Source organism: Lissotriton vulgaris, chromosome 3_1, assembly GCF_964263255.1.
Source record: "Lissotriton vulgaris chromosome 3_1, aLisVul1.2, whole genome shotgun sequence".
Taxonomy (NCBI): Eukaryota; Metazoa; Chordata; class Amphibia; order Caudata; family Salamandridae; genus Lissotriton; species Lissotriton vulgaris.
Genome location: NC_141689.1, coordinates 2,044,957,247 through 2,044,981,946, shown reverse-complemented (window position 1 = coordinate 2,044,981,946; position 24,700 = coordinate 2,044,957,247).

Genomic DNA, 24,700 nt, shown 5'->3' with positions numbered 1-24,700 from the left:
CATGTCACTGACCTGATGAGCATAGAATTAGACTCTGACATAGACTGAGTAATTGCCTATGTAAGGGCAAAAGGAGGGTCTGAGGTTCCGTGACGATTTGAACCCGTGTTTTCAATATTGTCGGAAATACATAATTTTGGTATCAATGAACCGCAAATGATCCATTTAGCATATCCTGGTGTTTTCGCTATACTACGAGCAAGAGTACTCCTGTTACAAACACATTTCCGATCTACCCATGGCATCCATCTTAGATCATGGCAGCCATTTTGTGTTTCTTGCCCTCACATACGCAATAACCTCTGATCACTTCATCTCGATTAAGGACACGTAGGCTTAGCCGGCGATTCACCTTTCTAGCAACACGTGCACCTTAGAACAGAACACGCTGTAGCTGCATGACTCGACAAAGGCTACCTCCTCTGCCCGAGGCCAGTCCTGCTATACTGGTTCTTGTGTTCGTTGGCCTGATTATGATTAGGCGGCCGAAGCTGGTAGCCTTGCCCATTTACGACCCACAAACATCTCTTATCCTGCTTTTCTATCTTCTGCACCTGGCTCTGCTCCTTTCCTTCTGGGCCTTTATTAGGGGGAGGTAACGAAATTTACGATGAGGCGGTCCGGGTCTTGAACGAAAAGTTGACATGAGATTATGATGGAAAAGTGGGAACCCCTCGTTCGTAATGTTTTGACATCAGATATTGTCGACGATTCCTGTGCAACGCCAAATATTTATTGTTTAGGACACAAAGGTTTGGGAATGTATTACATGTAAAGAATTTGCCTCAAGCTCAAATTTTGGTATATAAGGAGCAACCCTTTTTGTACAATTTGAACAGGCTCCTAGAATCTGCCCGTGTGTAGTTTCTGTGACTTCTGTGTCCCTGCAGTAATAAACCTTTGGTCTTTGACGCCACCATCGAGAAGCCCGTGCTTCTGTTTATTTGTGCACCAAGACAGGTGGAACTCCGGGGTCTTCGGGTGTTATCCCTGACACCTCTGGACGGAACCAAAAAGTCCAAAACTCCATCTGTCGATAGCTAACTGTAAACACATCTTTTTAATATTAGTCTGCCGGATTGTTTATACTTATTCACATCGCACTTTATAAGTAAGTTTCTGAATTGATGAAATTTGAACACGTTTTTGTATTTTGTATGCCCTGCACTGTATTAATCCTATTACTAAATGTTTCTTGTAATGTATATTCTATCTTTATGAACTCTCAATGAAAAAAAAAAAAAAAACGAGTGCCGTCAGTGTACTTTTGTTTCCTTAAATCAACACGTGAATCAATAATTCGTGAAATGTGAAGACAGACTCCAAAATAAAAAAAATGTATACTATTACAGATATTAAAGCCACTTTTGACAATCAGGAATAAATAATATATTAAACACATTTTGGCCTTTACGTTAAAATATTTTGCACCACCAACTTTCCGTCTATTTCAAGACCCGTTCCCGACGTGCGTCGGTAAAGTAAGAAGAAAGACTAGATGTCAACAATTGGAATATGATTGAAATATAAATGTTCTGGACGCACTATCAACACACACTAATAATTAGCATGCACGAAACATATTAATTTACCGCTTTTGAAGTCATTCTGCTTTTAAAGATGGAAAAACATACTCATCAATCAACAGTTCATTGCCGTTCCGATTGCTATACTTTCCTAAGCACTGTGTTGATATTCCATACTGACAAACTAATAAATCAATGAATCATTGCCCAAGTGGGTGTTCCCATAACTATACTTTCCTTGACGCTGTGTTGATGTTACTCTTTCTTAACATAAGTCAATGCACATGTCGTCTCAATAACTCAATAATGATTTCTCAAGCCCAAGTGGGCTCCCAGTAAGGTCACAGATACTTTCACTCTTTAACGTTTCTTCTGATACAGTAAAGTCGGCACCATATGTAAAACAAAACAAAAAAACAGAAAGTGAACTCTTGAAAAACCAACACCAGTGGCGACATTAAAAATTACAAGCAGCTTCATTCTATACATTATACAAAGGACTGTTTTTTTATGTCATCTTCATTCTTGCTAATTTGCATTTACAGCTGCAATGAAATACCGAACACCATCTTAAACAGAGAACACTTCTGTACGATCTAACCTTCATGGACAGACTACTAAATATCATAGACAAGCACACTCTTATTAATTACTTCTCTATGGTCTAACCTAAATGTACAGAAAGCTCCTCATCGCAATTATGCCCTGTCGGGGCTAATGTTCTGTATTGTAAAATCAGTTTTTAATCAAGATGACGTCGATTTTGCACTCTGTTACCTCATTGAGTTTAACCGTATCTAATACGCAAAAGCCTAACAGATTGGTGTTTTGACTGTGATGACTCTGAAAATGTTGTGCTATCGGATATTATTTATCCCCGTTTTTTATGGCACGCAGATGTTCGAGAATCCTTTTCTTAGCTTTATGTATAGTGCCACCTATGTAGGTTTTTTTACAAGGACAGAAAAGGGCATAGATCGCATATTCAGTGTTACATGAAGTATGTTTAATTATCCGAAACTGTGTACACTCTGGCGAAAGTCTGACTTCCGTATTTTTACTGTTTTTGTAGGCTTTACAGTTCCTACATTTAAAAAATCCCTATATTCCTGTTGGTTTAATGGTTGATGGCTCTACTGCCCTACATAGGGAGTCCTTTTAGGGGTCAAGCTCTCCTAATGGTTATTTGAGAAGAGATCTCACCACTGTTCGCTACGTCAGGGTCTGTATGTAAAACTGGCCAAAATTTACTTAGGCTCTTCTGTACCCCAAAGGCTTGTCCGTTCTTTCTTAGTTAAAGGTGATGCTCTGGATCTTTTAGCAACTTCAGCTTTGGCCTTATTGATCACTGACAGTGAGTATCCTCTTTCTAGGAATCTCTAAGTCATGATTCCCTCTTTTGCATTACAACTCTTCAATATGCTACAATTCCATTTTACTCTTACCAGCTCACCTACCGGTATGCTGTTGATTAATGAGCTTGGAGGGCAACTTTATGCGTGTAACAGACTGTTGCCTGCGGTTGATTTTCTGAAAAGTGTACTTTTGAGTTTGGTTTCTTCCACTATGAGTCTAAGATCGAGGAACTCTTTTTGAGCAATGGCTGGTGAATTGAAGATTGAAATTATTCACATATAATGAGTCAGCAAACTCTATGGCTTCCTTCTCTGTGCCATCCCAGACCCAGAAAATGTCATCTATGTAGCGGACCCACATGGCCGCCTTCTCTTTAAACATAGATGACTCTCTTACTACTTTCTCTTCCCAGTACCCCATAAAGAGACCTGCAAAGCAAGGAGCAAAGCATGTCCCCATCGATGTACCGAGAGTCTGTCGATTTTATTGTCGAAGAGAAAGTAGTTCTGTATCAGGCAAGTTGACATCATCTCCAGTAACATCTCTGTATGAAAGATTTATCAGATAGATCTTTCACGGAGGAAATGTCTACATGCCTTCAGGCCTAAATCGTGGGGATACATGTATGCAAACTCATACCATCCAGTGACAGAAGCGAAAAAGGGGCTTTTCATTGGAGTTTCTCAAGGCATCTTAGGAAATCTCCGAGTCTTAAACATAGAGGAAAGTTTCTGAACCGAAGTTTGAAGGAAATAATCTACATATCTTGAGGTATTCTCTAACTCCCTCTTGGGTTCTCCTGATCCTTGTGAATTTTGGGTAGCAGATATAGCACTGGGAGTCTAGGGAATTTACATTCTAGAAATTTGCATTTCTCTTGTTCTAATAATCCCTTGTCCCTCCGCTCCGCTAACTGCCCATTGAAAGTTCTCACTGAAGGTTCATACTCCATTCTATGGCTTCTGCTGTATTTGGTAATATCTGAAAGCTGTTTCATCCCTTCATCTATATATTTTTGTCTAGACAAGACCACTACATACCCGCCTTTATCTGATTTTTTAATCACTATTGTGTTGTAATGTTTTAAGTTATCAATGGCCTTTTGTTTTCCTGGTGTGACATTATTCGACCCCTTGAACCATTTCTGATTAGAAATTTTGAGTAGTTCTTGTGTGACACCTTTTACAAAAAATCTCAATTGCATCGTTCTTAATTTGTGGCAAAAATATCGACTTTGGTTTAAAGTTGCTTTTAGCACTTGAGTCAAGCGGAACATTTTCATTAATTAAATTCCCAAAGGGATCACTTTCCATGTTATCAACCTCTGATAAGACATTCATAGCGTGGAGTAATTCAACAGCGGCTATTTTGATATTACTCCGATTTTTTTTTCTACATCTATCTAACTTATTCATCACTTTCGTCGCGCACCATTTCTTTACGCGTAACTTCCTTGTAAAAAAGTATAAGTCCTACAACTTTGAGTATAATTAAAATCACTCGAGGGACAGAAAGTAAGACCCATAGACAAAAGTTCTACCTCCATTCCGGTCAGTGCTCTCTCTGATAGATTAATCACTGTCTTCTCCATTATTTTGCTTTCACCTTACCCGTGGTACAGCTTCCCACAGGGCTTCCTAGTTCTCCTAATATGAGTTATTCTTTCTTCTTCCGCCTCTGTTTCCTCTTCCTTGATTTTGAAATTCCCCTTGTTTGTTATTTATTATTAATATTTATATTTATATGGCGCACAAATCATCCCCAAGGGGATCTCTCGGCGCCCAGGAGGCAAACAGACCAGTGTGCAGGAATACTCATCTAAAATAGGCAGTTCTTTAGGTGCTTTTTAAAAAGGGTCAAGGTGGTGCATGCCCGCAAGTCCTCCGGTAGCGAACTCCAATACTTAGGGGCCAAGTAAGAGAAGGCGCGTCCTCCCGTTTTCACCTTCTTAATTCTCCGCATCCGAAGGAGCTTTTGCCCACTGGATCTGAGCTGGTGGGCTGGGACATACCATTCAACTTTTTTGTGAGACATCTGGGTCCAAGTGCATGGAGTGCTTTAAATTCTAAGCATAAGAGTTTAAAAACTGCTCATTTCTTTATGGGGAGCCAATGTAACTCTCTCAGTAGGGGAAGAGATGGATTTTGAGCAGGCTTATTCAATGCTAACCATGCCGCCGTATTTTGAATGACTTGTAACCTTGAAAACAAGTCATCCCTCATCCATATCAGTAGCACGTTTTCATAATCCAGTCTACTGACTAGGAGTGCCTGTAACTAGGCCCTTCTGGTGGTAAGAGGGACCCAAGGAAAAATCCTTTTCAGCATCCACAACATTCCGAAGCACTTGCCCGATAGTCTTAACATGCTCTTCCATTGAGAGATTGTTATCAATAATAATGCCCAGATTTTTTGCCCAGTATTTTGGGATAGGTGCTTCTCCTAAATCACCTGGCCACCACTCCTCTGTCCATTGGTCCTCAGCTTTCCCAAACAATAAGATCTCAGTTTTGTGGGAATTAAGCTGCAGGAAGTTCTTTCTCATCCACGTGGCTATTTTTGTCAGAAAGGTCTTAAATTTCTCCCTGGTCACATTGGGGTCCTTCTCTATGGGGACTATCACCTGAGTGACATCCGCATAGGAGATGGTCTGGAACCCACAAGATTTGTTTACAGTGGCCAGGGGTGCAACATAGATATTGAACAGGGTGGGGCTTAGGATGGAGCCCTGCGGCACACCCTTGTCCACCATTGTAGTCTGGGATATGAAATAATCTAGTCTTACACATTGTGATCTGTCAGCTAGGAAGCTTTGTATCCACTCTAATGCCGCACCTCCAACACCAATCTCTCACAGCCTATCCCGTAGGATTCTGTGAGAGATGCTATTGAAGACTGTCGATGGATCTAGGAGAACTATCATAGTAGGTGTTCCCTCATCTAAAAATAACCTGACCTAACCTGGTGCTCATTTGTCTTACTTTGGCAATCATGTCGAACTCTGTTAAAATGCTGGTTTTTACTCCTGTGAAATCTGTGCTACTGGAAAAGTCACTGCCACTAGTCACACTTCCATTTGTTGGATTTTCTGTGCTCAATTGCTCTTCAACGTCACCTGTTTGTATTGTGGGATTAATCCCTCCCCCTGTTGGTACTGATGTTATACTGCTCAATTTGTCATATTTCTTGGCGAAGGTAAGGATCTGACCTTTCTGGTAATCAACCAAGTCTCTCTGGAACTTCCGTTATTTTTTTACTTTTATTTCTTCTTCAATTTTACTGAGGCTATTTTCCATCCTTTCCATTTCTTTTTTAAATTCTTCTGCGCCGCAGAGCGTTTTCAACTGCTGCGTGCATTCTTCTATTTTAGTCACCATTCTCTCAACGTCCTTCTTCGCATGTTTCACTAACATTTCTAACATGTTGTTTGAGCATTGGTGATTGTTGCTGGCCCAATCATTGACCAGGTCGTTGAAGGTTGGCGTAATAAAAAAGAGAAAACCTCTTGGTATTCTCCTAACTTCAATGTATTTCTGCAAAGTGGTGGCCTCCCACCACTTATTTTGTTCTGTTTTCAGAGCTTTCCATAACTTGTCCCACAGTATCTTCTTTGTTGGTGTTGTAATTACACCACAATCTCTCGTGCTGGTTTCCATGCCATTCTCCATGCTGCATTGATCAAATATCGTATCTGCTGCCTATATATATGCCAGGGCTAGTGGGCCAACATCTATTTATATATATATATATATATATATATATATATATATATATTCGCTGAAAAAAACATAGGTTTCAGACATGTTATAGTTAGGAATTAGAATTTAAAAAAACCTTAGAAACTCACTGAAAAAATAATAGGTTTCAGGGCTGTTATAGATAGCTGGACATTTCACTCGAACAAAACCATTGAAATTCCTCCGTTATAGTTAGTTCTGCTATTAGCATTAGCATTTTTTAAATGCTAATTCCTAACTATAACATGTGTGAAACCTGTGGTTTTTTAAAGTGAATTTTGAAGGTTTTTTAAATGATCATTTTCAAATGTAATACTAGTGATATTTATTTTTTTGATACTGATTTTCTACAGTTTTTTAACTGTTTATTTTGACATATTTTACTTTTTAAATTACATTATATATTTTTTATATAAATGGAGAAAATTATTTTTCTTAAATATTGAAACTGAATTTTTTTGTTTTATATTTTTATTTAAATATATTTATATTATTTTCCTAATTTTTTTTCAGTTAGAATTACCAATGTTATCCTATAGAGGGAAATTCAATATACAGGTAAAGTATGTTCATGTTACTTTTGTAATCCAGTGCTGGACTCCTAGGTTCAGCACTGGGACCTCTATCTAAAACAGGCAAGTAATTACTTTTTTATCGTTGGCACGATTTTTAGAGAATACTTGTAAGTTTCAAAAATCAACACTTAGAAACTTTTTCAGCAAAAAGCAGGCAATGATATCCTATGGAAGGAAATGCAAGTTACTGGTAAGTACGGTTAGAATTACTTTTCAGGATCAGTACTGGACTCAAAGATGCAGCAAACATATCACCTCAGGCCCGCCCCCTCCCTTCACCACTGTGCAACGCGCCCCGTGGTGCGTTTTAAGGTAGAGAATACCTCCCCTTGAATCATCCAGTCCCCCCTTTGTTGGGGACCGTGGGGGTGTCCTCAATCCCCCCACGGTCCCTGCCGGCCCCCGTGTCCTGCGGGAGCTGGCATTGCTTTTCCACATGGGGAGCAGCTAACATGCTGCTCTCGCTTCAATGAAGCAAGGCAGGTTGCAATGACAGGGTGGGAGCCGCAAGGCTGCCACCCTGTCATTGCAAACAGCAGTGTCCTGGGGGTGGGCAACCAGGGACACTGCAGGAGTGGGCCCTGGGGGGTGGCGGTTCCCAGGGCCAGGACAAGGCTTCAGGAGGGGGGCTTCACGGCCCCCCTTCCATATTTTTTAAAGCACCGGGCGGTGGTGGCCCCAGGGGCTGGGGGTCCGTCATGGACCCCCCAATTTCAATCTTTAGTGCCCTGGGTAAGTGGCGGTCCCCGGGTGTGTGGGGAGGCTTGAGCCCCCCACCGAGGGTATTAACCTATCAAAAAAAGCCCTCGGGTGGCGGTCCCTGGGGCTGCGCGGGGGCTGTGTGCCCCCTGCAATGTTAATAAAGTTGAGCCCTGGGGAGTGGCGGTCCCCGGGTGGGAGTGGGAGGGGATTGGGCTTCCCCACACTTTATTTTTAACATGCCCCCGGGATTTGGCAACCCCAGGGACTAATTAGCATTGAAGTGTGGGAGCCCGCGCTTCGTTTTTTCTTTTTTATTGGCAAGATACGCAGACCCTGCACAGATTTTGCCAATTTTTATGAAAACACATTTTTTGGGGGCCTTGGTGGTCCTTGTGGGACATCTTGAGCAGTCCTAGGGGGTCAGGGTGTTTCTACCCTGCCCCCTTTTTGCATTTTGGGCTTTTTTTATTAGGTTTCTTGTGCCTCGGTTTTACTGATTCAGAAAAGGGGGTGGTGATGGACAGAGTATCTGAATTAAACAGAACACTCATACCCAGTCAAGAGATCAGGGCTTGATCCATCACCGTTTTTTGGCTCACTGCACCATCCCAGCTCAGAACCTGGCTACATGCAAATTAGTCTGTCCCTGGCCCAGTGCATCATGGGAACAGGGTAGACCAAACTACCAAGCCAATTCTTATACTGGGAAGGAAACAAACTTCCGGGGACCGGTTTCTGGCATTACAGCCGTCTTCGGCCCAGCTTGCTTGAATCCTGGTGCAATGAGCAAGGGACTCACATTTGAGTATACCCTTCCACGCTTATGGTGGACAAAACGATTCAGAAAAGGGGGTGGTGATTGACAGAGTATCTGAATTAAACAGAACACGCATACCCAGTCAAGAGATCAGGGCTTGATCCATCACCAGTTTTTTAGCTTACTGCACCATCCCAGCTCAGAACCTGGCTAGATGCAAATTAGTCTGTCCCTGGCCCAGTGCATCATGGGAACAGGGCAGACCAAACTACCAAGCCAATTCTTATACTGGGAAGGAAACAAGCTTCCGGGGACAGGGCAGACCAAAGCAAGCAAGCCGGGCCGACGACGGCTGAAATGCCAGAAACCGGTCCCCGGAAGCTTGTTTCCTTCCCAGTATAAGAATTGGCTTGGTAGTTTGGTTTGCCCTGTTCCCATCATGCACTGGCACAGGAACAGACTAATTTGCATGTAGCCAGGTTCTGAGCTGGGATGGTGCAGTGAGCTAAAAAACGGTGATGGATCACGCCCTGATCTTTGGACTGGGTAAGAGTGGTCTGCTTAATTCAGACACTCTGTTCATCACTACCCCCCTTTCTGAATCGTTTTTGGCCACTATAGGTGTGGCAGGGTATACTCAAACATGAGTCCCTTGCTCACTGCACCATCAGGATTCAAGCAAGCCGGGCCGACGACGGCTGAAATGCCAGAAACCGGTCCCCGGAAGCTTGTTTCCTTCCCAGTATAAGAATTGGCTTGGTAGTTGCTGATTTACTTGCTGTACTTGGCAAAAACGCTTGTTTCTCCGCAGCCATTACCACGAGCGAGGGAGCCTAGAGACACGCCCATCTCTGCTGGCCACGCCCCCCTCACATATATAAATAGAGCGTGCTGACCACTAGCGCTGCCCTATTGACAGAGTCACTCCTGAGGCGAAAAGCCGGGAGATTAGAAACAGAAACTATTGCTTTTTAATCTTGTATGCTGTGATTTTAAAACCGCTTTGCACATTGCTCTGACCCTGAAACCCACCCCAGCTTCGCCGATCAGCTGATTTACTTGCTGTACTCGGCAAAAACGCTCGTTTCTCCGCCGCCATTACCACGAGCGAGGGAGCCTAGAGACACGCCGATCTCTGCTGGCCACGCCCCCCTCCGACGCCTGAGCTCCCACTATAAAAGCATGAGTCTATGCCGGAGGCGCAGCGGACGGGCGCAGCGGGCGCGCCGATGGCACGCCGAAGCCGCGCCAAAGGGGTGCCAGTCTGCGCCAGTCCGCGCCGGACCCGCGCCCAGCGCTCAAATTCCTGGCCGCCTATCACTCCATCCTAGTAAGTTACTGAAATACTCTTCCTCCGATCTGTTAGATATTAAAAACACCATGTTTCGGCTGGATTGCCCACACTTCAACTTAGAAGAGTATTCTAATGTGACTCATACAGCCTGCCCAAACTGCAATTTTAAATTCAACCGCGCCCTTACTCAGATACCACTAATTCCAGGGGCATCTTGTAATGAGGCCACACGCATTAAATGCGCACTGGTGAACGCTAGATCTATGTGTAAGCATAGAGAAGATGTGGCTGAATTAATATCAGCACACAAACTAGATATTCTGTTTATAACAGAGACATGGGCTGACTTGGCCTCCGACCCTGATCTTGTGACAACCGTCCCTGAGGGCTACTATATCGTCAGACAAGATAGACCGGCAGGGAAAAAAGGGGGCGGCCTTGCCATAATTTTACGGCTAGACCTAGCAGTAAAAACAGGAACTTCAGATAACATTCCTGCAGAAACACTATCCTTTTCTATTACTCTATCCCCCACCCAAATGTTCAATGGAGTTCTGCTCTATCGTCCCCCAGCGGCCCGAGCGCCTTTTCTCCAATCCATTAGTACTCTATTAGAAACAGTGCCAGAAGCCTCCGACTATACAATACTTGGAGATTTTAACTTTCATTTAGAAAACACATCAGACAAAGATACACTGAGCCTTATTGAGGATTTCAAGGCCGTTGGCCTAAATCATCTAGTTACCTCACCCACGCACAAAGCAGGTCACGTTCTTGATGGATTATTCATGAACAATCCGGCCATTACCCCCCCTACTGTTACCCCTATTGTATGGTCAGATCATGCAGTGGTGGTCTTCCATGCCTGTGTCAAAAAACACAAAAATCAACACTCGGCAAAAAAGCAACATAGGTCCTACAGGGACTGGAAAAACATAGATATGAATACTTTATCTGAGAAACTAGAATATAATAAACCATCCAAAGTATCAGACCCTCAACTAGCAGCAAAATAACTACAACCATTGGCTCACAGACACCTCTAATCAAGTAGCGCCTCCAAAGAAAGTGCGTTCAAATCGCGTAACCCCATCAGCCCCTTGGTTCTCTGAACCGTTAAGATTGGAAAGACAGAAATGCCGCAATCTAGAAAGGTGCTGGCGAGTTAAGTATGACAACAACGACAAAGAAAGATACAAACAAGCGCTATCAGGCTACAGGAAGATGCTAAGACTGGAAAAAAGCAAATATTTTTGTGAACAGATAGAAAAAGCACAGAACTCCAGTAAGCAACTATATCAGGTAGTGGCTACACTAACAACTATACCAGCAGCCAATACTACCAAGACTACCCAAGACTTCTGTAATCAAATGGCTGACTTTTTCAGAACCAAGGTCACAGAAATCTTTGACAAATTCAATAACATCACGATCGGGGAACCATCAGATAGCATTAAGGACACACAACCCACATCCTCCTCTCTGAATGAATTTCTCCCTCCATCACTGTCAGAAATAAAAGATCTCATTAAAACAACAATGTCGGGTTCCCCTCTAGATCCTTGCCCACCGACCATCATCAAATTAACATCTGATGTGGTAGCTCCAATCCTGGAGAACATTTGCGGTACCGTCTGTGAATCAGGAAACTATCCTCAAAGATGGAAAACTGCTATAATAAAGCCACTTCTAAAGAAACCCACCCTTAACACCTTGGAATTAAAAAGTTATCGCCCTATAGCAGCCCTTCCTTTCCCATCTAAAATACTTGAAAAAGTTATAAACAAACAGCTGGCTAGCTACATTGATCATAACAACCTGTTAGATAACACTCAGTTTGGGTTTAGGAGAGGACATGGAACGGAAACGGCCCTCATCAAGGTTTCTGAAGAGATCAGACAAATCATGGACCAGGGTGGCATGGCTGTTCTGATCTTGCTCCATCTCTCAGCGGCCTTTGACACGGTCGATCATACCATCCTGATCGACCGTGTCACAGCCATGGGCATACAGGGCAAGGCTAAGGAGCTCCTGGCTTCTTTCCTGGTTAACAGAGAACAGTCGGTAAAGATGGGGAACTTCTATTCACCTACGTTTGTGCTGCCTTGCGGAGTCCCCCAGGGATCCTCGCTGAGTCCGACACTTTTTAACATCTATGTGTCGGACTTGGCGAGGGTCATTAAAACCCATGGAATGGGAGTGACTTCGTACGCCGACGACACTCAGTTGGTGTTAGCAGTGCATAAAAACGGGATCGAAGTGGCAGCCAACTTTCAGACGGGCATGAGAGCCATCAGTCACTGGATGGACAGTAATTGTCTAAAACTAAACACCGATAAGACCGAGGTAATGGTGTTTGGAGACCTAAAACCATCTTGGTCTCCGATCTGGTGGCCACCGGAAATGGGCAATCCACCCACCCTAGTTTCAAAGGTCAGAAACCTAGGAGTGTTGTTTGACAACAAACTAAGTTTCATCAATCATGCCAATGCAGTAGTCTCCTCTTCCTTTTTCTCGCTACGAAAAGTGAAAAAGCTGCTACCTTACCTTCCCCTGTCTGTAGGGAAAACCCTTATGTCCTCCTTGGTGTTATCCAAGGTGGACTACTGTAATGGGCTTCTGCTGAATGCTCAGGAGCAGGTCTTTATAAAGTTACAAATGGTGCAGAATGCCGCTGCACGAATTTTGACCAAAACTCCCAAGTTCGCACCTATCTCCTCCGTCGTTTACCAACTACACTGGCTCCCAGTAAAAAAAAGAACCAAATTCAAGGCTTTGTGTATTATATACAAGGCACTGAATAGCCAAGGACCTGACTTTTTTAGGGAATCACTGCAGCTGTATGTCCCCAAGAGATCGTTAAGATCTGCCTCATCCGCATCCCTATGCATTCAACGGGTGAGAACAGTTACTTGGGGAGACAGACGCTTCTTGGTGGCCGCCTCGAAGCTCTGGAATACCTTGCCCCATCATATAAAAAGCTGCTCTTCATTGATGATTTTCAGAAAGCAAGTAAAGACCTGGCTATTCATTCAATAATGCACAGGAGGTGCCCCTCTGTCTGCTCAGCGCCGAGACACCATTCGTGGTATTTGTTTGCGCTTTATAAGTTTAGAAATAAATAAATAAATAAATAGTTTGGTTTGCCCTGTTCCCATCATGCACAGGGACAGGAACAGACTAATTTGCATGTAGCCAGGTTCTAAGCTGGGATGGTGCAGTGAGCTAAAAAACGGTGATGGATCAAGCCCTGATCTTTTGACTGGGCAAGAGTGGTCTGCCTAATTCAGACACTCTGTTCATCACCACCCCCTTTTCTGAATCGTTTTTGGCCACTATAGGTGTGGCAGGATATACTCAGACATGAGTCTCTTGCTCACTGCACCATCAGGATTCAAGCAAGCCGGGCCGACGATGGCTGAAATGCCAGAAACCGGTCCCCGGAAGCTTGTTTCCTTCCCAGTATAAGAATTGGCTTGGTAGTTTGGTTTGCCCTGTTCCCATCATGCACTGGGACAGGAACAGACTAATTTGCATGTAGCCAGGTTCTGAGCTGGGATGGTGCAGTGAGCTAAAAAACGGTGATGGATCAAGCCCTGATCTTTGGACTGGGTAAGAGTGGTCTGCTTAATTCAGAGACTCTGTTCATCACCACCCGCTTTTCTGAATCATTTTTGGCCACTATAGGTGTGGCAGGGTATACTCAGACATGAGTCCCTTGCTCACTGCACCATCAGGATTCAAGCAAGCCGGGCCGACGACGGCTGAAATGCCAGAAACTGGTCCCCGGAAGCTTGTTTCCCTCCCAGTATAAGAATTGGCTTGGTAGTTTGGCTTGCCCTGTTCTCATCATGTACTGGGACAGGAACAGATTAATTTGCATGTAGCCAGGTTCTGAGCTGGGATGGTGCAGTGAGCTAAAAAACGGTGATGGTTCAAGCCCTGATCTTTGGACTGGGTAAGAGTGGTCTGCCTAATTCAGACACTCTGTTCATCACCACCCCTTTTTCTGAATCGTTTTTGGCCACTATAGGTGTGGCAGGGTATACTCAGACATGAGTCCCTTGCTCACTGCACCATCAGGATTCAAGCAAGCCGGGCCGACGACGGCTAAAAATGCCAGAAACCGGTCCCCGGAAGCTTGTTTCCTTCCCAGTATAAGAATTGGCTTGGTAGTTTGGTTTGCCCTGTTCCCATCATGCACTGGGACAGGAACAGACTAATTTGCATGTAGCCAGGTTCTGAGCTGGGATGGTGCAGTGAGCTAAAAAACGGTGATGGATCAAGCCCTGATCTTTGGACTGGATAAGAGTGGTCTGCTTAATTCAGACACTCTGTTCATCACCACCCCCTTTTATGAATCGTTTTGGCCACTATAGGTGTGGCAGGGTATACTCAGACATGAGTCCCTTGCTCATTGCACCATCAGGATTCAAGCAAGCCGGGCCGACGACGGCTGAAATGCCAGAAACCGGTCCCCGGAAGCTTGTTTCCTTCCCAGTATAAGAATTGGCTTGGTAGTTTGGTTTACCCTGTTCCCATCATGCACTGGGACAGGAACAGACTAATTTGCATGTAGCCAGGTTCTGAGCTGGGATGGTGCAGTGAGCTAAAAAACGGTGATGGATCACGCCCTGATCTTTGGACTGGGTAAGAGTGGTCTGCTTAATTCAGACACTCTGTTCATCACTACCCCCTTTTCTGAATCGTTTTTGGCCACTATAGGTGTGGCAGGGTATACTCAAACATGAGTCCCTTGCTCACTGCACCATCAGGATTCAAGCAAGCCGGGCCGACGACGGCTGAAATGCCAGAAACCGGTCCCCGGAAGCTTGTTTCCTTCCCAGTATAAGAATTGGCTTGGTAGTTTGGCTTGCCCTGTTCCCATCATGCACTGGGACAGGAACAGATTAATTTGCATGTAGCCAGGTTCTGAGCTGGGATGGTGCAGTGAGCTAAAAAATGGTGATGGATCAATCCCTGATCTTTGGACTGGGTAAGAGTGGTCTGCTTAATTCAGACACTCTGTTCATCACCACCCCCTTTTCTGAATCGTTTTTGGCCACTATAGGTGTGGCAGGGTATACTCAGACATGAGTCCCTTGCTCACTGCACCATCAGGATTCAAGCAAGCCGGGCCGACGACGGCCGAAATGCCAGAAACCGGTCCCCGGAAGCTTGTTTCCTTCCCAGTATAACAATTGGCTTGGTAGTTTGGTTTGCCCTGTTCCCATCATGCACTGGGACAGGAACAGACTAATTTGCATGTAGCCAGGTTCTGAGCTGGGATGGTGCAGTAAGCTAAAAAACGGTGATGGATCAAGCCCTGATCTTTGGACTGGGTAAGAGTGGTCTGCTTAATTCAGACACTCTGTTCATCACCACCCCCTTTTCTGAATCGTTTTGGCCACTATAGGTGTGGCAGGGTATACTCAGACATGAGTCCCTTGCTCACTGCACCATCAGGATTCAAGCAAGCCGGGCCGACGACGGCTGAAATGCCAGAAACCGGTCCCTGGAAGCTTGTTTCCTTCCCAGTATAAGAATTGGCATGGTAGTTTGGTTTGCCCTGTTCCCATCATGCACTGGGACAGGAACAGACTAATTTGCATGTAGCCAGGTTCTGAGCTGGGATGGTGCAGTGAGCTAAAAAATGGTGACGGATCAAGCCCTGATCTTTGGACTGGGTAAGAGTGGTCTGCTTAATTCAGACACTCTGTTCATCACCACCCCCTTTTCTGAATCGTTTTTGGCCACTATAGGTGTGGCAGGGTATACTCAGACATGAGTCCCTTGCTCACTGCACCATCAGGATTCAAGCAAGCCGGGCCGACGACGACTGAAATGCCAGAAACCGGTCCCTGGAAGCTTGTTTCCTTCCCAGTATAAGAATTGGCTTGGTAGTTTGGTTTGCCCTGTTCCCATCATGCACTGGGACAGGAACAGACTAATTTGCATGTAGCCAGGTTCTGAGCTGGGATGGTGCAGTGAGCTAAAAAAGGGTGATGGATCAAGCCCTGATCTTTGGACTGGGTAAGAGTGGTCTGCTTAATTCAGACACTCTTTTCATCACCACCCCCTTTTCTGAATCGTTTTTGGCCACTATAGGTGTGGCAGGGTATACTCAGACATGAGTTCCTTGCTCACTGCACCATCAGGATTCAAGCAAGCCGGGCCGACGGCGGCTGAAATGCCAGAAACCGGTCCCCGGAAGCTTGTTTCCTTCCCAGTATAAGAATTGGCTTGGTAGTTTGGTTTGCCCTGTTCCCATCATGCACTGGGACAGGAACAGACTAATTTGCATGTAGCCAGGTTCTGAGCTGGGATGGGGCAGTGAGCTAAAAAACGGTGATGGATCAAGCCCTGATCTTTGGACTGGGTAAGAGTGGTCTGCTTAATTCAGACACTCTGTTCATCACCACCCCCTTTTCTGAATCGTTTTTGGCCACTATAGCAGTGGCAGGGTATACTCAGACATGAGTCCCTTGCTAACTGCACCATCAGGATTCAAGCAAGCCGGGCCGACGACGGCTGAAATGCCAGAAACCGGTCCCCGGAAGCTTGTTTCCTTCCCAGTATAAGAATTGGCTTGGTAGTTTGGTTTGCCCTGTTCCCATCATGCACTGGGACAGGAACAGACTAATTTGCATGTAGCCAGGTTCTGAGCTGGGATGGTGCAGTGAGCTAAAAAACGGTGATGGATCAAGCCCTGATCTTTGTACTGGGTAAGAGTGGTCTGCTTAATTCAGACACTCTGTTCATCACCACCCCCTTTTCTGAATCGTTTTTGGCCAGTATAGCAGTGGCAGGGTATACTCAGACATGAGTCCCTTGCTAACTGCACCATCAGGATTCAAGCAAGCCGGGCCGACGACGGCTGAAATGACAGAAACCGGTCCCCGGAAACTTGTTTCCTTCCCAGTATAAGAATTGGCTTGGTAGTTTGGTTTGCCGTGTTCCCATTATGCACTGGGGCAGGAACAGACTAATTTGCATGTAGCCAGGTTCTGAGCTGGGATGGTGCAGTGAGCTAAAAAACGGTGATGGACCAAGCCCTGATCTTTGGACTGGGTAAGAGTGGTCTGCTTAATTCAGACACTCTGTTCATCACCACCCCCTTTTCTGAATCGTTTTTGGCCACTGTAGGTGTGGCAGGGTGTACTCAGAAATGAGTCCCTTGCTCACTGCACCATCAGGATTCAAGCAAGCCGGGCCGACGACGGCTGAAATGCCAGAAACCGGTCCCCGGAAGCTTGTTTCCTTCCCAGTATAATAATTGGCTTGGTAGTTTGGTTTGCCCTGTTCCCATCATGCACTGGGACAGGAACAGACTAATTTGCATGTAGCCAGGTTCTGAGCTGGGATGGTGCAGTGAGCTAAAAAACGGTGATGGATCAAGCCCTGATCTTTGGACTGGGTAAGAGTGGTCTGCTTAATTCAGACACTCTGTTCATCACCACCCCCTTTTCTGAATCGTTTTTGGCCACTATAGCAGTGGCTGGGTATACTCAGACATGAGTCCCTTGCTAACTGCACCATCAGGATTCAAGCAAGCCGGGCCGACGACGGCTGAAATGCCAGAAACCGGTCCCCGGAAGCTTGTTTCCTTCCCAGTATAAGAATTGGCTTGGTAGTTTGGTTTGCCCTGTTCCCATCATGCACTGGGACAGGAACAGACTAATTTGCATGTAGCCAGGTTCTGAGCTGGGATGGTGCAGTGAGCTAAAAAACGGTGATGGATCAAGCCCTGATCTTTGTACTGGGTAAGAGTGGTCTTGAGTCCCTTGCTAACTGCACCATCAGGATTCAAGCAAGCCGGGCCGACGACGGCTGAAATGCCAGAAACCGGTCCCCGGAAGCTTGTTTCCTTCCCAGTATAAGAATTGGCTTGGTAGTTTGGTTTGCCGTGTTCCCATCATGCACTGGGACAGGAACAGACAAATTTGCATGTAGCCAGGTTCTGAGCTGGGATGGTGCAGTGAGCTAAAAAACGGTGATGGACCAAGCCCTGATCTTTGGACTGGGTAAGAGTGGTCTGCTTAATTCAGACACTCTGTTCATCACCACCCCCTTTTCTGAATCGTTTTTGGCCACTATAGGTGTGGCAGGGTATACTCAGAAATGAGTCCCTTGCTCACTGCACCATCAGGATTCAAGCAAGCCGGGCCGACGACGGCTGAAATGCCAGAAACCGGTCCCCGGAAGCTTGTTTCCTTCTCAGTATAATAATTGGCTTGGTAGTTTGGTTTGCCCTGTTCCCATCATGCACTGGGACAGGAACAGACTAATTTGCATGTAGCCAGGTTCTGTGCTGGGATGGTGCAGTGAGCTAAAAAACGGTGATGGATCAAGCCCTGATCTTTGGACTGGGTAAGAGTGGTCTGCCTAATTCAGACACTCTGTTCATCACCACCCCCTTTTCTGAATCGTTTTTGGCCACTATAGGTGTGGCAGGGTATACTCAGACATGAGTCCCTTGCTCACTGCACCATCAGGATTCAAGCAAGCCGGGCCGATGACGGCTGAAATGCCAGAAACCGGTCCCCGGAAGCTTGTTTCCTTCCCAGTATAAGAATTGGCTTGGTAGTTTGGTTTGCCTTGTTCCCATCATGCACTGGGACAGGAACAGACTAATTTGCATGTAGCCAGGTTCTGAGCTGGGATGGTGCAGTGAGCTAAAAAAGGGTGATGGATCAAGCCCTGATCTTTGGACTGGGTAAGAGTGGTCTGCTTAATTCAGACACTCTGTTCATCACCACCCCCTTTTCTGAATCGTTTTTGGCCACTATAGGTGTGGCAGGGTATACTCAGACATGAGTCCCTTGCTCACTGCACCATCAGGATTCAAGCAAGCCGGGCCGATGACGGCTGAAATGCCAGAAACCGGTCCCCGGAAGCTTGTTTCCTTCCCAGTATAAGAATTGGCTTGGTAGTTTGGTTTGCCCTGTTCCCATCATGCACTGGGACAGGAACAGACTAATTTGCATGTAGCCAGGTTCTGAGCTGGGATGGTGCAGTGAGCTAAAAAACGGTGATGGATCAAGCCCTGATCTTTGGACTGGGTAAGAGTGGTCTGCTTAATTCAGACACTCTGTTCATCACCACCCCCTTTTCTGAATTGGTTTTACTGAGGCACAAGATGACTGCCAACACTTCCTAATTAGAAGTGTTGACAGCCAATTAGAATACAGCTTGTGCTCAGCAGGGCGCACTTAGGTTGCGCGGATCCACAGCTGCCATAGATATATATGTGATTTATTTTGATTTTGATTTTCTCAGGAACTACTAAACAGATTTACACCATTTAAGCAGAAGGCATGACTCTGAACCAAAGTCTACCTTTCTACCAAATTTGGTGTAATTCCTTTCAGCAGTTTGGGCTGTAGCCGCGATTGGCTGTCCTTATGGAAAATTACATGGGGAAAACATGTTTTGGGACCCCCTTTTTTCTCGGCCCCAGCTTGATGAATCACCCAGAGACTTTCAGGATAGGAGCGGTCCAGAGAAGGCCACCAGTTTTAAAAATTTCATGAAGATTCGTCAAATGGCGCCAAAGTTATTCCAAACAGAATGTTGCGGATTTCCTATGGAAAATAGGTCCTAAGTATAACTACCTACTGGCGACTGCCAGTATGTAATATATATATATATATATAAACAGCACGGTTGTGAGGAGATTCCGCCTCATACTGGGCAGCATGTACTGGAATCACTACCCAGTCGAGGATGTTCCTGTGCTTCGGGGCTGAAGCAGTGCGGGGACACAAGGAAGCGCTGTGTTCTTACCTCAAGCAGGATAATTGGGCTGCCTACAACATTGGAGTCCTGCATTCTGCCCAACCAACTGGTTCAATAGTCTCTCCACGCATCACCTACCTTGAAGCAGAGCAATGCATTCTTGGCGTTGCAGTCCGCGACTACATCGGGAGCTGCAAAAGGTGGGATAACATTGTTTGGGGTGGAGCCTATTCACTTAAATACAAAAGGCAGCAGGACTGCAACATTGTCATGATGGAAGCCTCCTGATTACTTGGATGCTGACGAAGGCAATTTCATGCCGAAATGCATTCACCATTAATGTAAGAATAAAAGTGCTTCCATGCTGTCCCCATTTGTTGCCTCTGCTCTTTCGTGAGGAGGAGGGTGTGGTGGTATTTTCTGCGTTGGCCAGTAACGCAGTTTGGAGGCCCCCGCTTTGCAAGTTGGCAATTGTCATTAAGGATCTTTACAAAATCATATGCACTTTCCACCATTGTTTGAAATGTGTATCAAACAGTACTTTGTATGTGGTTTTGAGGATGCGCTCCTCTCAGTAGCAAAAGTGGAGACATGCATAGCTAGGGGAGAAGCACGCCCCCCTCACCACACCCTGCAACTGCTGATACTCTTCCTTGTTAAAGATAAAATAGTTATTGGTTAGGCATGTTTCAATCATGGCAAGAAGCATTACATTTTGCTGGTAATACTCAATGGGGCGTTTAGACAAAAAATGTTTGACTGCTACTATTCCATCTTCATGTCGTATACTAGTGTACAATGCACTGATATCCATAACCAACAAGATATATTCTTGTTTCTATTCTGCAGATTGTATTTTGGATAAGAAGTGGCCAGTATCACGGAAATAAGAAGGTAAAGCTTCCACATGCTAATGGACAAAGTAGCCAACATATTTGGACATTGGTTCTAGCAGTCCCTTTTGTGCTGATATTATTGGCCCCCCTGATAAGATGAGGAATAGGGTGATTGTTCAAGGTCAGAAAGGTTCCTCATTATGACAATGATTCAGTAACTGCACTGTGGCCATCATTACATCGTTTATTTTATTCAGGTGAAGGAAAGTTGTTATTTCACCAGGCTCAGCCAAGGAATATTATCATTAAGGCCTGTGGAATCCGTCTTAAGTCTATGGACCCAGCGTTGCTCCTTTTCGAAAAGGATCTTTTCTGCATTCCTGTCTTTATTGGTTAGGGTTTCTAAAATGACCCAATTAAGTTCTTCTACTGTGTGGCCTTTTTCCAAGTACTGATTGGCAATCTGGCTGTCCGGGTATTTTAAATGAGCACTGTCCACATCACTAGATCACTACTGTTTTTAACCATGGGTAATAACTTCCTGGTGGAGGCTTCATAGCAAAACTAACCCTATGATTATGCACACACGTGTATGAAGAGCGGAGAACCAACACATACTGCTACCACGACTCCGCAAACACGTGCATGAGGGGTTTTTATCAGAGACACCCCGTATTCCTTCTGCATACCCAGGTTATGCAGGACAAGTGATCCTTTCCCCCATGATTAGTTGAGCTTAAGAAAAGGAAACTGAAGGGATCAGAATTTCCTCCTCCCCATTTGATTGATATATGTATTTAAATAGAAAGAACAGTTCTCTATATTCACTTAGTTGCGTTCTTCTCCAACAACTAACCTTCAATAATGTTTAACTGCATCACACCAAATTGTTACTGGGTAATTCTCATGCATTACCAACACAGACACATTTGTATATCCTTCCTAAATTAAGTACAGTCTGTATAAAACAACATACTAATAAAGAATTATTCAATTCATAAATCTCTAAAAGAGGAAAGCGCCATGGTGCTACAGTGCTATATACAAAAAAAACCTATGTCTCAGTGCTAACGATTAAAGTGACTAACAACAATAAAGTGCATACATGATTGTGTAAAAGTTCAAAGAAGAAAAAGAACAATGCATAAGTTTAAATATACATACTAATAATCAAATATATTGTTGAGTAATAAGGGTGCAAATTTGCGAAACCTCTAATAAAACCACAATAAATAACACCCTGCGACATGCCTAAAACACTTAATAAAAGGACATATAGATAAAAACTACCCAAAATGCCTTAACATCAATCATAAAAAACACCTCATACAGGGCATCCAAATCTATTGGTTTTATATTTTAACTCATCTATATCGCAGCTAAGAATGTTATTTTAATCATTATCAGAGGTTTCAGCTGATCTATACAGGGAGATTTCTACACTTACGGGATCATTGATAAAACAGTTTGAATCAATACTAGGGCTTGAAATCAATCACAAAAATGTATGAAGATCTTCTGTTGCATTTAACCCCCCTGGCCATTTAGAATCGAACTCCAAGATATAATTGGTCTCCGTTCGTCTAAGGCAGGCTTCCCTATCCCTTCCTCTCTTTGTCAGTGGGATGGAGTCTATTGCATAATATCTGAGACATTTGGGGTTTCTGTTGTGAACAGCCTGAAAATGTCTTGCAACAGGATAATTCTGATCCTTGTTTGTGATTGCCCTTAGATGTTGTAAGATTCGTTTGTGCACCTGCAGTTTGTTACTACTTATATATTTTAGATGACACTTGCATTCCAGGACATAGACACAGTATTCTGTTTTGCATGTTAGATGTTGCTTAATTTCTCTTCTAGTCCCGGAAAACGCTGTTGTATAGGTTTTGGTATTTGTTCCAAACTGACAGGCCTTACAGGTTAAATATCTATAAAAAAAACCTTCTGGATGGTAGCCAATTGTCTTTCTTAAAACTCTCCTGACTGTTTTTAGCTAACATATTCCCCATACTCTTTGCTCTTCGAAAAGGCTGTAGCTGGATTTGAGGGCATTTGGTCACAATCACAGGATCCTCCTGGATAAAGTGCCAATTATGTCTGATAATGCTCCTCAATTTCTTTTCTTGTTTAGAGTATGTTAAAATCAGTCGGACAGGATCAGTCTTGTCTTTTTCAACTCCCTGTGTGATCTTAGCTTTATATTCAAGAAGTTCCTCTCTCGGCTTCACTTGTGATTTCTACATAGCAGCCTCTACCACTCTATAGCAGTAAACTCTATCTAAGAATCTGGCGAGGCTCTCCACTTGCTTTTCCTCCGCATCAATGGGGTCACTACATATACGTTGGATGTAAAGCATCTACTAATGTGGTATGCTTTTTATCAAATGTGGGGGATGAGCACTTGTTGCATGGAGTAGTGTATTGCCCGCCGTTGTTTTTCTAAAAAGGGTAGTGGTTAAGATGTTATTTTTTATAAAACCCTGCACATCTAAAAATGTCACAGAGTGTTTACTAATATAGAATGTAAAATTTAAGTTAAAATCATTCACAAACAATAAAAAGGTCATCGATAAATCGCATCCAGGAGACTATATTGTGGGTGCAGTTATGTTCGAACTTGCGACTGAGGACCAGTTCCTCCCACCAGCCCATAAACAAACAGGAGTAACCGTGGGAGAAACTGGCCCACATGGCTACACCCTGCACCTGCTGATTATTTTCTAAGCAAAAAGACAGCATATCTAATAACATTTTCGTATGATGTGCAAATTCCATTGGTCTAGTGCTAAGAAAATATTCAGCTGCCCGTAGCCTATCTCTATGTCTTATACATGTATAAAGAGAGCTCACGTCCAATATAACCAACAATAAATCAGAGCTTCATGTAATGTCCTTGATTTTACCAAGAAAATCGCTAGTGTCTTGGACATAGGACTCCAAGTTCTTCATGTGTCTCTAAAAAATAGTCAATGTATTTGGAAAGGTTTTCCAGCGGCCCTCTACATGCTGCAATAATGGGTCTACCCGGTGGGGTAGTTAAACTCTTATGGACATTAGGTATAAAATAAATATAAGGTACCAGTGGATGTTCTTTTTTTGATGAATTTATATTCATGCCCACTCAGGAGACCCAAACCTTTCCACGCTAACAGACTTTTAAACAATGTGTCCTGTATTGCCTTGTATTTTAATGGAGTACTCTTTCTGTAACATTGGGTATTGTTCAATTGGCCGTATGTTTCTTTTAGGTAGTCCGATAATGGCCATAGCACGATGTTTCCACCCTTATCTGAGTTTCGAATTATTAAGTCTTCCTTCTGCAGTTTAACAATCAATTGATTATATCTTCTTTCCTGATTTGAATATTTTTTCCTTGTTCTATTGCTTGCATGTGTCAGCTTTTTGATTTGTGCCTCGAAATATTCGCTGAAGGTATCCAAGCCATCATGCGCTGCTAAAGGGACAAACTTTGACTTTAATTTGAATGGGGGAACTGGTTTCTTCTACCCACTCATTGTTGATATTTCTTGTGAGATTATCCCATCTCCAATCGCTAGTTGACACAGATCTTGATATGAATTCAGATCAGAGACCATTAGTCGCTACGGGTAATTTCCTATTGCTGAGTCCGGTATATGTTCTGTAGCTGATTTTTGCAGTTGTAATTACTTTAATTTTAGTTTCCGAATAAATTGGTAAATATCCACCCTTGTTCTGGTGTAATTAAAGCTTGACTCCGGGCAAAAACTTAAGCCCAATCTTAGCAATTGTTTTTCTGCTGTTGACAGATCAAGGGTACTCAGGTTGATTATAGATTTTACTTCTTGAGTTTCAAGCACACTACCAAAAACGGACTCATTTTCATTTATAGTTGCTAATTTTTCCGGGCACGCTTCTTTGATTCTCCACTGCTTGCAGGCCTGGAATCTCCCCCTTCTCCTTTGGCATTTTGTTTTGCCACTGCTCCTTCGAACCGTGGTCTCAGTGTGTCCCTCCTGCTTTGTTTTAAAATGTCCAATACTCCCCCCAACTTTAACCTAATTCCTGCAGTTTTCCTGGCACCTTCGTTGTCCGATTCACTATCGGGTACTGAACTGGATATTGAGGAAAACTCTATGGGATGTTTTTCTGTCCCCCTGTTACCTTCACTTTGTTTATTTGCTGTTGCCAACCTCATGAT